The sequence below is a fragment of the Meles meles genome, chromosome 13 (genome assembly GCF_922984935.1).
Source record: "Meles meles chromosome 13, mMelMel3.1 paternal haplotype, whole genome shotgun sequence".
Classification (NCBI taxonomy): Eukaryota; Metazoa; Chordata; class Mammalia; order Carnivora; family Mustelidae; genus Meles; species Meles meles.
The window spans coordinates 11520498-11532945 of NC_060078.1; positions in this window are offsets into that span (position 1 = coordinate 11520498).

A 12448-nucleotide genomic window follows, 5' to 3' on the forward strand; every position below is an offset into this window, starting at 1 on the left:
ATATAGTATTTATATTATCATAATATATTTTCTACATAGTATGTAAAATTGATATATTCTATCACATATTATATCATATCTACATCTATATAATTTGTGTCTGTAACAGTAATATATATTCTATGTGGTTCTAGTATTTTTTAAAACCTATCTTAAGACTTTATATTTTTCACAACTCAGTTATATTTTGTGAGATTTCTTACTTTTTCAGAGCATGAAGGCTTATTTGGAGCCTGTCTATAATTTTATTTTTGGAGCTAATATTCCAAACTAACATAATGCATTTGTCTAGTCCTCTAGCCCTGAAGTTAAATAGGGCAACACTCTAGCTGTGTGTCTTTGGGAAAGTTACTCAACCTTTCTTTCCTCTGATTCTTAACATATTCGTTTGTATAAGGATTAAATGAAATAAACCCAAAAAAGCCCCAAGGATGGTGCCTGGCAAATTGTAAGTCGCTGATAAATGGGAATTGCATTTTATTATTGCATGGCCATTCACTAGGCCCCCCTCCACATCTCCCTGACACACCTGAGCAGAGAGAAATTGATCCCTTCAGTATTGTTTGTAGACCTCCTGGACACAGTGATCAATTCCAGCTATTCTTGTTTTGCACTTTTGTGTTGGAGTCAGCCCAGCGTGGCCTCTCTTGCTTGTCAGGAGTTTTATATAAGGAGGGCACGAGTCTTGTCCCTCTTCTTTCTCTTCCCGCCTGGATAGGACATTGTTGGAAGTGAGAAAATACAACCACCCTCGTCATACTGCCTGAGAAAGAAACTCTGTAGATTACTTTGGAAAGAATCACTCTTTGTCCTACTGTCATCATCTTGCTGGTCTCCCTGAGACCCTTGGCCATGAACCAGGAGATTCACACAAAGACTTATTCTGACCGAGGAGAGGGGAACTGAAGGAAAGAGGCAGGATTGGATGACAGATCCTCAAACCGTCAGTGTGCTATGTCCTGTCCCCACATGGATGCAGCGCTCTGAGTGTTGGAGTGACCTTTGTAATTCAGAGGAGACTGGAACTCTTAAAAAAAAACAAAGCAAAACAAAACAAAACAAAACAAAACAAAACAAAACAAAACAAAACCACAAGGGGGAGCCCTGCTCCCATGAGGAGAGTGGGAAGTGACTGTTAATGTGTGCAAGAATGACAGTAGAGTAGAATACACCAGGGGGAGGTTCAAACTTGACGGGGATGAAGACGGCACCGCTGCTGCCAGCCCAGTCCCAGCGCCAAACCTGATCGCAGTCAGCCGAGCGCATTCTAAAGGATTTCTGCCATTTACAAATGATCACCAGTAATTGATCAACAATTGTTCTCTCTGTTGGGTCTGTACTTTTCTCAAAAGCTGAGGGGAAATTCAGGAAAACTGAACTTGGAATACATATATATATATTTTATTTTAAATTTATTTATTATTTTATCAGCGTAACAGTATTCATTGTTTTTGCACAACACCCAGTGCTCCATGCAATACGTGCCCTCCCTATTACCCACCACCTGGTTCCCCCAACCTCCCACCCCCGCCCCTTCAAAACCCTCAGGTTGTTTTTTAGAGTCCATAGTCTCTTATGGTTCGCCTCCCCTTCCAATTTCCCTCACCTTCCTTCTCCTCTCCATCTCCCAGTGTCCTCCATGTCTTTTGTTATGCTTGGAATACATATTTTTTCTGTCCATCTGTCCATCCATCCCTCCATCCATCCATTTCTCTCCATTCATTAACTCAGTCAGTATTTATGGAGTTTCAACCATGTGTAAATACCTCTAATATTTGAATGTAATACAAATAAAAGCAAAGATAGCTAACATTTATTGATCCTTAGCCATGGGCTAGGAGTTATTTTAGTTGTTCTGCATATACCATTGTGTTTTCTCTCTGAAACAGCTTTATCATATATATTGTGATTATCCCCTTTGTAGAGATCAGGAAACAGGCTAAAAGAGATTAAATACTTTGCATAAAACCTCTTACTCCCAAGCAGGCTAGCAGCCAGAGCTTAGCTTCAGCCCTTTGGTCTGGCTCCAGAACCAGAACAGTGGGAGAGGAGGTGAGTGAGGACCTATGGAATAAAATTTAAGGAGGCACTTGATCTCTGCACGCTGCCCCTGCACTTGCATGACCTCACGTGTGAGTGTCTCCTTAAATGATGTGCCCTACGAGCCCCACTCCTCACACCCTACCTTGTCTGAGCCCCATCCAGAATCTCCATTCTCAAAAACTGCCCTTTACAGATTAACGTTCTCTACACGGTTATAATCTGGGACGGCAAGGTCACATTCTGACCTGAGCTGGCAGTGCCACACATGCTTGGAGATAATGAAAATCGTAACAGAAACTTTACACGTTGCAGCTAGAGGTTCTTTTTTTTTTTAAATTTAAATTCAGTTTAATTAACATATAGTGTATTATTAGTTAGTGATTCATCATTTGCATGCAACACCCAGTGCTCATTCCATCACATGCCCTCCTTAACGCCCGTCACCCTGTTACGCCATCCCCACCCACCTCCCCTGCAGCAACCCTCAGTTTGTTTCCTAGAGTGAACAGTCTCTTATGGTTTGTCTCCATCTCTGTTTTCATCTTATTTTATTTTTCCTTCCCTTCCCCTGTGTTCACCTGGGGAAACACACGATAGGATATTTGTCCTCCTCTGACTGACTTATTTTGCTTAGCATAATACCCTCTCGTTGCATTTTGTCTTTTTAACAGAGAGAAAGGAGAATACCAGTGTACTTTTAAAAATCCATTCATTTCGGGGCACCTGGGTGCCTCAGTGAGTTAAGCATCTGCCTTCAGCTCACATCATGATCTCAGGGTCCTGGGATCGAGTCCTGCATCGGGCTCTCTGCTCAGTGGGGAGTCTGCTTCCTTCTCTCCCTCTGCCTGTTCCTCCCCACTGCTTGTGCTCTCTCTCTCTCTCTCAAATAAATAAAAATAAAGTCTAAAAAAAAAAAAAGTCCATTCATTTCAACCTTAGTCCATCCTGACCACACATAAAATTCCTTCCCAAAGATTTCCCTTCAGACCTTCTACGACTTTCTTTTGCATTCAGATTTTGTCCCCAGCTATTACTTTCCAGACAGGCTGTCTCATTTAGGACAAAATGACTTTCTTTTACCTTCAACAAAAATGTATTCCCATTCCTTATACCTGTCGTACAAGTCCAGAGTTGCTTCCCTTATTCTCATCAGTCTTAAGTACATTTAGCAGAATGTTAGCTCTTAGAAACCCTAGTCTCCAGTGAAAACTAAGTAGTAACCAATTCTGGGTTGTCACATGGGAATTCTTTAGATTGCAAATTTATGAATCATCTAAAGCACAAAGTGTGTTTTCCCACAGACCAAAATACCTTAGTTTCTTTGCACTAAGTCAGAAGTGCACATGGACTTTCTCTCTCTTTCAGTGCGCGGACGTGTCCTTGGAATGCCTTTTAATCCACGGGAGACAATTCAGAATACAAAGTTTAGGAAAGGACTGAGCTCCTGTAACACTGTGTGGCCTCAGTAGAATCTATCAGTTAGATCTCCTCTGCAGGAAACAGGGCAAATAGACAAAGGTACCTGAGGTCCAGGCCTTCAGGGCTCTAAACCAGGAACCAGACCTAGGGGTCTCCTCCTAATAGGATCCAGGCTGTCAAAGGAAACACAGGCCATCCCTAAGGGGACTCTGACTCACTGGGTGAGTCAGCTCAGTACTGTTTGTTTTTTTTTAATTTTTTTTCTTTTTTTCTTTTTTACAGAGAGAGAGAGAGAGAGAGAGAGAGATTACAAGTAGGCAGAGCAGCAGCCAGAGAGGGGAGGAAGCAGGCTCCCTGCCAAGCAGAGAGCCCGATACGGGGCTCGATCCCAGGACCCTGAGATCATGACCTGAGCTGAAGGCAGAGGCTTAACCCACTGAGCCACCCAGGAGCCCCAGCTCAGTACTGTTTTCTGCTGGCTCCCAATCGAGGTCTCCTGGCTCCTGGCCAGAAGCTCCTAGACCAGAGATGTGGAGGGGCTCACATGAGACCAACGAGGAGGAAAGCTCACACAGGAGTCTTAAGATTGGCAGCTGTGCTGGTGACTTAGGTGGCTGTCCTGTGCCCAACAGATGACTTTGTGTAAGGACAGGAGTAAGAGAGGGCATCAAGTTTCTGGGTCTTATTACCATTCCAGCCAGGGTACTAACTTCCAGGCAAGTATATACATGATGTAATATATAATATAATATCACTTATTTATTTATACATATGAAGCAAAGGCAAAAGGAAAAAATCAAACTTCCTTAATGCCTACTGCCCACTGACAAGTCCTTGAAACAGAACGACCTTCCTCTAGGAACTCAGCTGCCTCGACGATGTTGACACTTTGCTAAGGGCCATAACGTCCGTCCCAAGATGATACCGAAACCACCCCTCAAGCAGTAAAAATTGCCCAGAGGAAGAGCTCCGGTCACCCAGGGCACCCTAACCGGTGTGAGCTTAAACCTGGACTCACGCCTGCGCAGATGGACGGTGGAGTGACCTGGTTGTCTCTACCTCCTTATAACACTAAAATCTCCACCCAAGGAGGGGCACAAGTTTATTTACATAATATGCAATGCTTGTATTTTTGTTTTTTTAATTTATGGCTTTCAGTATTTTCTCAATTTTCAGTATATTTTTTTTTTCAAATAAGAAACAAAAGAAAAATGGTGGGTTTTGTTTTTGTTTTTGTTTTCCCAAAGCACTCACTTCTGAAGAGGATGTAGAAAGGCCTCTGGAGAGGATGCAGGTAGACCCATCACCGAGGACTGGCTTCTGAGAGTTGGTCACTAAGCCTAGCAAGACCCCTAGTGGGGAATCCTGTTGGCTCCCTCCAGTCCTCCAGGGTCTGTTAAAATTGCCTTTCTAGAAAAAGCTCTTGACGTGGGTTTTGGCAATGACTTTTTGGGTTTGAGATCCAAAGCACAGGCAAAGAGCAAAAATCAGCACGTAGGAGTACGTGAAACTAAGACACTCCTGTATGGCAAAGGGAAAAATAAGAGGCAGCCTATGGAAAGGGTGAAAATATTTGCAAACCGTATATCCAAAATATATAAAGAACTCATACAACTTCATAGCAAAAAAATTTTTTAAACTGCTAAAAAAAAAAAAAAATGAGCAGGGGACATGAATAGACATTTTTCCAAAGAAGATGTACAGGCAGTCAGCAAGGACATGGAAAGGTGTTCAGCATCACTCATCATCAGGGAAATGCGAATCAAAACCACAACGAGAGGTCACCTTGCACCTGCTAAAATTGCTATTGTAGAAAAGTGAGAACAGATGATGGTGGGGATGTGGAGGAAAATGGGAACGCTGGCGCGCTGTTGGTGAGAATATAAGCTCTACAACCATTATGGAAAATAGTATGGGGGTGCCTCAAAACATTACGGAGAACTGCTTGGGGCACCTGGCTGGCTCAGTCAGTAGAGCATGTGACTCTTGATCTCAGGGTCCTGAGTTCGAGCTCCACGTTGGCAGTAGAGATTACTCAAAAATGAATGAGTGAATGAATGAATGAATAAAAGAACTGCCATGTTGAGGCAGATAGAGACTCCCGGCTCCAGCCCCTTTCCATCCCAGGTTTCCCTTTGCTCCTGCTAAGGCCAAGGAAAGGACCAATAGCCATCCCCTTTGACTAAGATAAGATAACAAGTCATTGCTCCTGCTGAGACAGAAGGAAAAGACCAGAGGCCTGGTCCTGTTTCAGTAGGAAAAGAAAGAGAAACAGCCCCCCAAGGTGATTTAGCACTCTGCTGAGACATAGATTATACTGCCACATGAAAGGGCCATTTGGCCTTGAGAGACTAGGAAAGTGCCCTGGCCTTGAGAGACCGAGAAAACACCCCACTACCCCCATTGCCTGTAACCATAAAAACTCACTCCTAACCCTGTCGGGTGCTCAGTCTTTGGGAAGGATCCCACTGAGCCTGCTAGTGTTAATAAAGCTGTGTTCTCCCATCTCTCTGTGTGCCGTTTGGGTTTCCTTGGTCACCTCGGATTTTCCGCAACATTTGGTTGCCTGACCGGGAAGCCCAACTGTGCTGGCCCATTGTGCCACCGGTATGGGACAGGAGACAGGCCTCGGAGGGCAAAGGGAGCACCTGCCCTAGGGTTTAGGTGCGCCCTGCTGATTTCAGTGGACCCAAGGCTGCTCCCTCCTGGACACCTGCTGCTCACCTCCACCCTGCCGAACCGACAATAGGAGACCAGGGACAACTGACTGGATCCACCCGTTGAACCAGGTAAGCCCCAGGGCCACGGTCTGAGCCAGACCCATTTGTTAAGAATGGAAGGGGAGACTGATCCCTCCCATTAACCAGGGATACGCAGAGGGGGGTGTCCAACCTGTCTGAATCTGAAGAGTGCCTGACTGTGTGAATGTGTCTGTACGGCTCCACCGCTTCGGCTACGGGGTCTGAGTGGGCTGCACCCTGAGTCTTGCAGGGCGTCATATGGCATAACGGTCACCTACTCCACGGAGTAGCCTGGTCTGGGGCTTATATGGACAGATCTTAGCTAAGATGCTCCTAAGTTCCCACGAGGGACGCGAGCAGGACAGCGTCTGAAAGATCCCCCTCCCTTTGTCTGCGGCATCAGTTATGGTGGGAGGGAAACCCTGAAAACTCACTATCTTAAGACTGCATGCTTTAAAATAACTTAAAAAAAAGTAGAAGAAGGCTTCAGCGGTGACCACAGGGTTCACATGACCCCAGGGAAAATTCAGGACCCTCTGCAAGCTAGAATGGCCTAGTTTTGATGTTGGATGGCTTTCAGAAGGAATCTTAGATTTGCCCATCATCTGACGTGCTTATCGCGTGGTCACGGAAGACCCAGGACACCCAGATCAGTTTCCATATACTGACTCCTAGTTAGAAATAGCTAGAACCATTTCCCCATGGTACAGATTTGCATTAATAAGAACAGAAGGAATTTTCCAAAAGGAATTCCACAGGTCAGGGTCTCCTGGGAGGAGGAACTCTAGTAACTTTGGTGTGAATGCGTGAGTGAATGTGCGGTTTGACCTGGCATATTCACTGGCCGGGATGGATAGGAGGATGAGGACCAGGGATGTGTACAGGTGCCGCCCGTAGGGCCATGTGGATTTGGGAGCTTGGGAGGCCCTGGTCTGGGGAGAGGCATCAGGGGCAGCAACACGGATGAGATCTGGACAAGGATAAACCCATCAGAAAGTGTGGGGACCACAGTCCTCTTGATGAAGTTCTAGAATAAAGGTGAGGTTCGATGAGGTGAGGTCTGGAGCTGATGACCAAGAAAGAATTCTTGAAACATCTTTGCGCAAAATGGTGGTTTATTAAAGTACGGGAACCGGACCCGTGGGCAGGAAGAGCTGCTGCCCAGGGGTTGTGGGGGGTGGCAAGTTATGTACCATGGGGTGGGGGAAGTAAGGAAAAGGGAGGTTTCAACAGAACTTTCATATGCTAAAGAGGCCCTGCAAAGATACGGGGATACCAGAGGCCTTGCCATTGCCAAGGTCGTTTTTCCTCTAGCAAGGTATTAACATTAAGATAGTTAGGAGATTCCTAAAGAATGTCGCGTATGTCCCACCCAGGAGTGGGGGTGGGAGAAGGGTGTTGGGTGTCAGCTTTTGCTTTGTCCTCAACCAGCCTTCTGTTCCCTCATCACTCAGACCCAGGGCCTAAAGCTGAGCGGCAGGAAGACAGTGATCCTGCTCCTTGTAAGTGGCATGTGTGGAGAGATACCTGATTTAGCAGCTCTGACAGCCCATAGGAAGCTTGATCCAGATAAACGATGTAAAAATAAAAGGAGCTCTCATATTCATCTTTAAGAAAGTAGGGGTTGCCTGGGCTGCTCAGTTGTTAAGTGTCTGCCTTCGACTTAGGTCATGATCCCAGGTGTCCTTCAGGATGGGGACTTTAAGGATTATTCCCAAGCAGCTGCCAAAAAAAAGCCCTCCTTTGTTTCGGAGAAATTCCCTGACTTCTCTGGCCTAATATGGATTGTCTATCCCCCCCTTTTGTTGGCAGAAAACCTAACATCTGCTCCTCTGGAGCTGATCATCTCCTAAACTGGGAACCCTTTCTCTGCCCTCTGGCAGCACTTTGTCTCTTCCACCAACCTATCCCCCCTTTCCCTGTCTCTGCACCACCTTGGGTACGTACGGCCTGTGCTACTGGCATCCTCAGTGCCTCAGACAGCATGGCTTCCTTCACTGTCAGGGAGCAAGAAGAGCACCCCAGGACCTAACACCCCACTCCAGATCTCCCCACCCATGTCTCAGGTAAACATTCGAAGTGGAATGGGCCCAGGTGGAACGTAAATCAGTATTTGAACTAAGTTAAGTTTGTTGGTTTAATTAAGATAAACATGCCTGGGGAACCTGGGTGGCTCAGTGGGTTAAAGCCTCTGCCTTCAGCTCAGGTCATGATCCCAGCATCCTGGGATCGAGTCCCGCATCGGGCTCTCTGCTCAGCAGGGAGCCTGCTTCTCCCCCCCTCCACCCCCGCCTGCCTCTCTGCTTACTTGTGATCTCTGTCAAATAAATAAATAAAATCTTTAAAAAAAGATAAACATGCCTTTAAATTAACAATAGTAAATGTGAAACTTCATTCAAAGTTTACTGAAGGTCAAATAAGCTCGTGTTATTTGTTAACATCTGTTAGCAAAGAGATGACTAAAACTGATGGTTCATTGTCTGTCTTAAAGTTTTAATGGGTAATTGTTGAAATAGCTTTCAAAGTCTTTGGTAACCTGAAATTTTAAAGTTTTGCTTGGATGACAAATGGAATTAAATTATGGACATCTAGGTCTTAACCAAATGGGATAAAATGCTAAAGCATTGATTACTGGAACTAGGTTTGTGCCTTTGACTTCCTACTGCAAAAAACCTGAGAATATTAAATCTGTTGGTAAACATGTTTTGTGCTTAACTGATTCATAAATTTGCCATGTATAGAATTCTGTTGTAACCATTCACAATTGGTTAATACTTAGCCATCACTAGAGACTGAAGGGTTTCTAAGAGTACAAAATTCTACTAACTGTAACTAAGACTGATGGAAGTAAGGGAAACAACCCTGTATGTGAAAAAGTAGGAGCGATGTAAGAAAAATAAGGAATGGGAATACATTTTGTTGAAGGTAAGAGAAGGTAATTTTGTCCTAAAGGAGATGGTTGTTTGGGAGGAAATAGCTTAGGGCAAAACCTGAATGCAAAGGAAAGTTATAAAAGGTTTGTAAAGAGAAATCTTTGGAATGGAATTTTAGGTATGGTCAGGATGGACTGAGATTATAATGAAAAAAAGAAAAAAAGAGAGAGAGAGAGAGAGAGAGACACTGGTATAGAAAAGCTGGTTTTTCTCTCTGTTTAAAAGGACGAAGTTTTCTTAGGTTATTTGATCTGCTGTTAAGAAGAAAATGTAAACAGTTGTTTCCTCTTTGCCTGTCCAGAAAAACCATCTTCCACATTTCACCTCTATCAGGTGTTTAACATCCTTAATTATATTTAGGTATGTGCTTTAAAGCTTTCTAAGATTTTAGCAATTGTCGACAAGATTTAAATTGTAAATGAGATCTCTTTGACTCATAAGGCTTTTCCTTGGTATGCTAAGTTACTCAGGAAGTCCTGCTAAACCAATGATAAACCTTGGGTTACATTTGGGTAAATGCTGTAACTACTCTAGAGGTTCTGTACATTTCCTAAAGTTTTAATGTTTTGATAGAGTCATCACTTGATATTTAATTATTGAAATGTTATATGTCACAGAAGTAACCTGATTTTCTTGCCAGTTAAATTATAAACTCTCATCTCATCAGCTCTTTAACCATATCCATTCTGAGTTTTTGTTATTTATAATTGTTTTAATTCTCTTATAAAATGAGTTTTGCCTTAAAGGAGACTCATAAAAGGACTTTCAGCACCAAAAAAAAAAAAAAAAAAGGACTTTCAGGACAAGTACAGGTCTTTGATATGTTAAAAATCCTGAAACTGAAATGGGTAAGAATTTCCAAAACTAAGTAAAAGCTGCATTCAAACTAAACCAGAATTAGTAACATGGGACTAAATGAACTAAAAGATTGCAGTATTGTCTCTTATTTTAAACATTGCTTGTTCTCTAATGTTTGCTCTTCCACACTAAGGAAAATTTTACTTAAGTTATCTGTGACTTACAGAGATGTAAAAATATTCATTTATAAACAAATCTAGGCATTAAACTTTTCTCTCTATCTGAACCCTCTGAAACTCAAAAGGTCTCAGCAAGTATTCTTTCTTCCATGGCAATTGGTCATTTGCATAAGCTCAATAAGAATCTTTTCTCCTTGTAACAGGACACCATTGGAAACACTGGTTATTTTACCAAGGCTTTGACTGGAATGTCATATTTGAAAAGACTCAGATATGACCAGACAGCTTAAAGGAACAAGGTTGACTTTATGAAACCTGGAGCCATAAAGCCCTGGAACTGTTGGTGTGATACCTTGCTTATAAAGTTCCCAGCAGCCTCACCAGGTGAGTAAAGAATGTCACTTCCTGGCAGGTGCAGGAACTTCAGGATACTTTGGGGACCTTAGGAAGAGGAATTCGCCCAAATTGACTGGTATTGCAGGCATGTCTGATGGCAAGTATGTGGCCTGGAGAGGCTATTACAAGTTCAATGTAGAGATTCCTTATAAAAAGTTCCAGCAAAGCAGATTCTAAAAGATCTATATGATTTCTCACTGTTCTTGCTGAGAGTATGTAAATAATTAGGCCAAATCTGTTAAAACTGGACTTGTTCTTCAAATAAATTAGTCCTAATTTGGCTATCTCTGGAAGTGAGGGTTATTTTAGAAAAAAAAAAAAAAAAAGGATTATGTTTTAATAACACACCTTTGTGGGCTCTAGATTTGTCTTTAAATGTTTGTTGTTGACCTAAGTTAGACAACTTGGGGTAAAGTTCAGAGAAGTAACACAATAACTCATTTAGACAATTTTGTTGCTTTTTATTCTGTGGGATAATAACAGGATCCCAGGGGTGCCTGGGTGGCTCAGTGGGTTAAAGCCTCTGCCTTTGGCTCAGGTCGTGATCTTAGGGTCTTGGGATCGAGCCCCACATCGGGCTCTCTGCTCAGCGGGAAACCTGCTTCCCCCTCTCTCTGCGGGCTTCTCTGCCTACTTGTGATCTCTGTCTCTCAAATAAATAAATAAAATCTTAAAAAAAATAACAGGATCCCATGGCACATGATTAAACAATTTAAAAATGGGATTAATTCCCCAACAATTCTATAACTTAACTATCACCTTGACCAATTCTGTGTGGCTGGGATAATGAAATTGCCTAAAAGCCAAAAGCATACCCCACTCCATAGGATTAACTATGGACTTGTGGAGATAATAGATGACCCCACTTTCTTTATGAACGGTTGAGTAATGCACTTGGGATAGCCTTATCTCCTGAGATAAGTTTTCTCCCACTTGCCAGTGATGCTTTGTAATTAGAACGCTAATACCTCAAACAAAGAGCTTAATGGTAGTTTTCAGTTATATTTTTCCTAGAAGCCACATCTATTGAGGTACAATTGTAAACAAAAGGCTTTCTAGGCATACAACTGTACTCCTGGTAAAAGAAGTCTCAAAGCTTGTTATGCGATGGCCCCTGACTGTAATGACTTCACAACAGGTCCAGAGCGTCTTAAAAACTAAAGGCCACTGATGGATGATGGAGTCTTTGCCAGCATAGCTACTGGTGCATGGGGCTTTGGGACTTCCCTTAATGTTTACTTCAAGTTTTCACAGGAACTCAGCAATGACATGCAACGTATCACAGATTCCTGAACATCCCTTCAGACACAACACTCCAGTCTGGCAGCAATGGCCCTCCAGAATCTGAGAGCCCTAGATCTCCTCACTGCTGGAAAGGGAGGGAACCTATCTCTTCCTATAAGAAGAGTGCTGTGGTCTGGGGTCGTCACTTCCAAGGTTCATGAGCTCCAGCAACGCATCCAGCGCTGTTAAGAAGAGCTCACATCTTGGGGTCTCAACCCACAATCATGGGCATCTTGGCTATTACCCCTTGCAGGCCCTTTATTGTCCTGACTCTTCCTAGTGACCCTCGCTTCTTCTCTCAACAGCCTCGTCCCTTTCATTAGAAATACTGTCTCTCAACACAGGACTGCCTGTATCCTCATCCTCTGCGGATACAGTTCCTTAAATCTAGATAGTGATGATCTCAAGTGTATCCCTGCCGATCATCAAGAGGGGGGACATGAGGCGGATTGAGACTCCCGGCTCCAGCCCCTTTCCATCCCAGGCTTCCCTTTGCTCCTGCTAAGGCCAAGGAAAGGACCAATAGCCATCCCCTTTGACTAAGATAAGATAACAAGTCATTGCTCCTGCTGAGACTGAAGAAAAAGACCAGAGGCCTGGTCCTGTCTGAATAAGAAAAAAGAAACAGCCCCCCAAGGTGATTTAGCACTCTGCT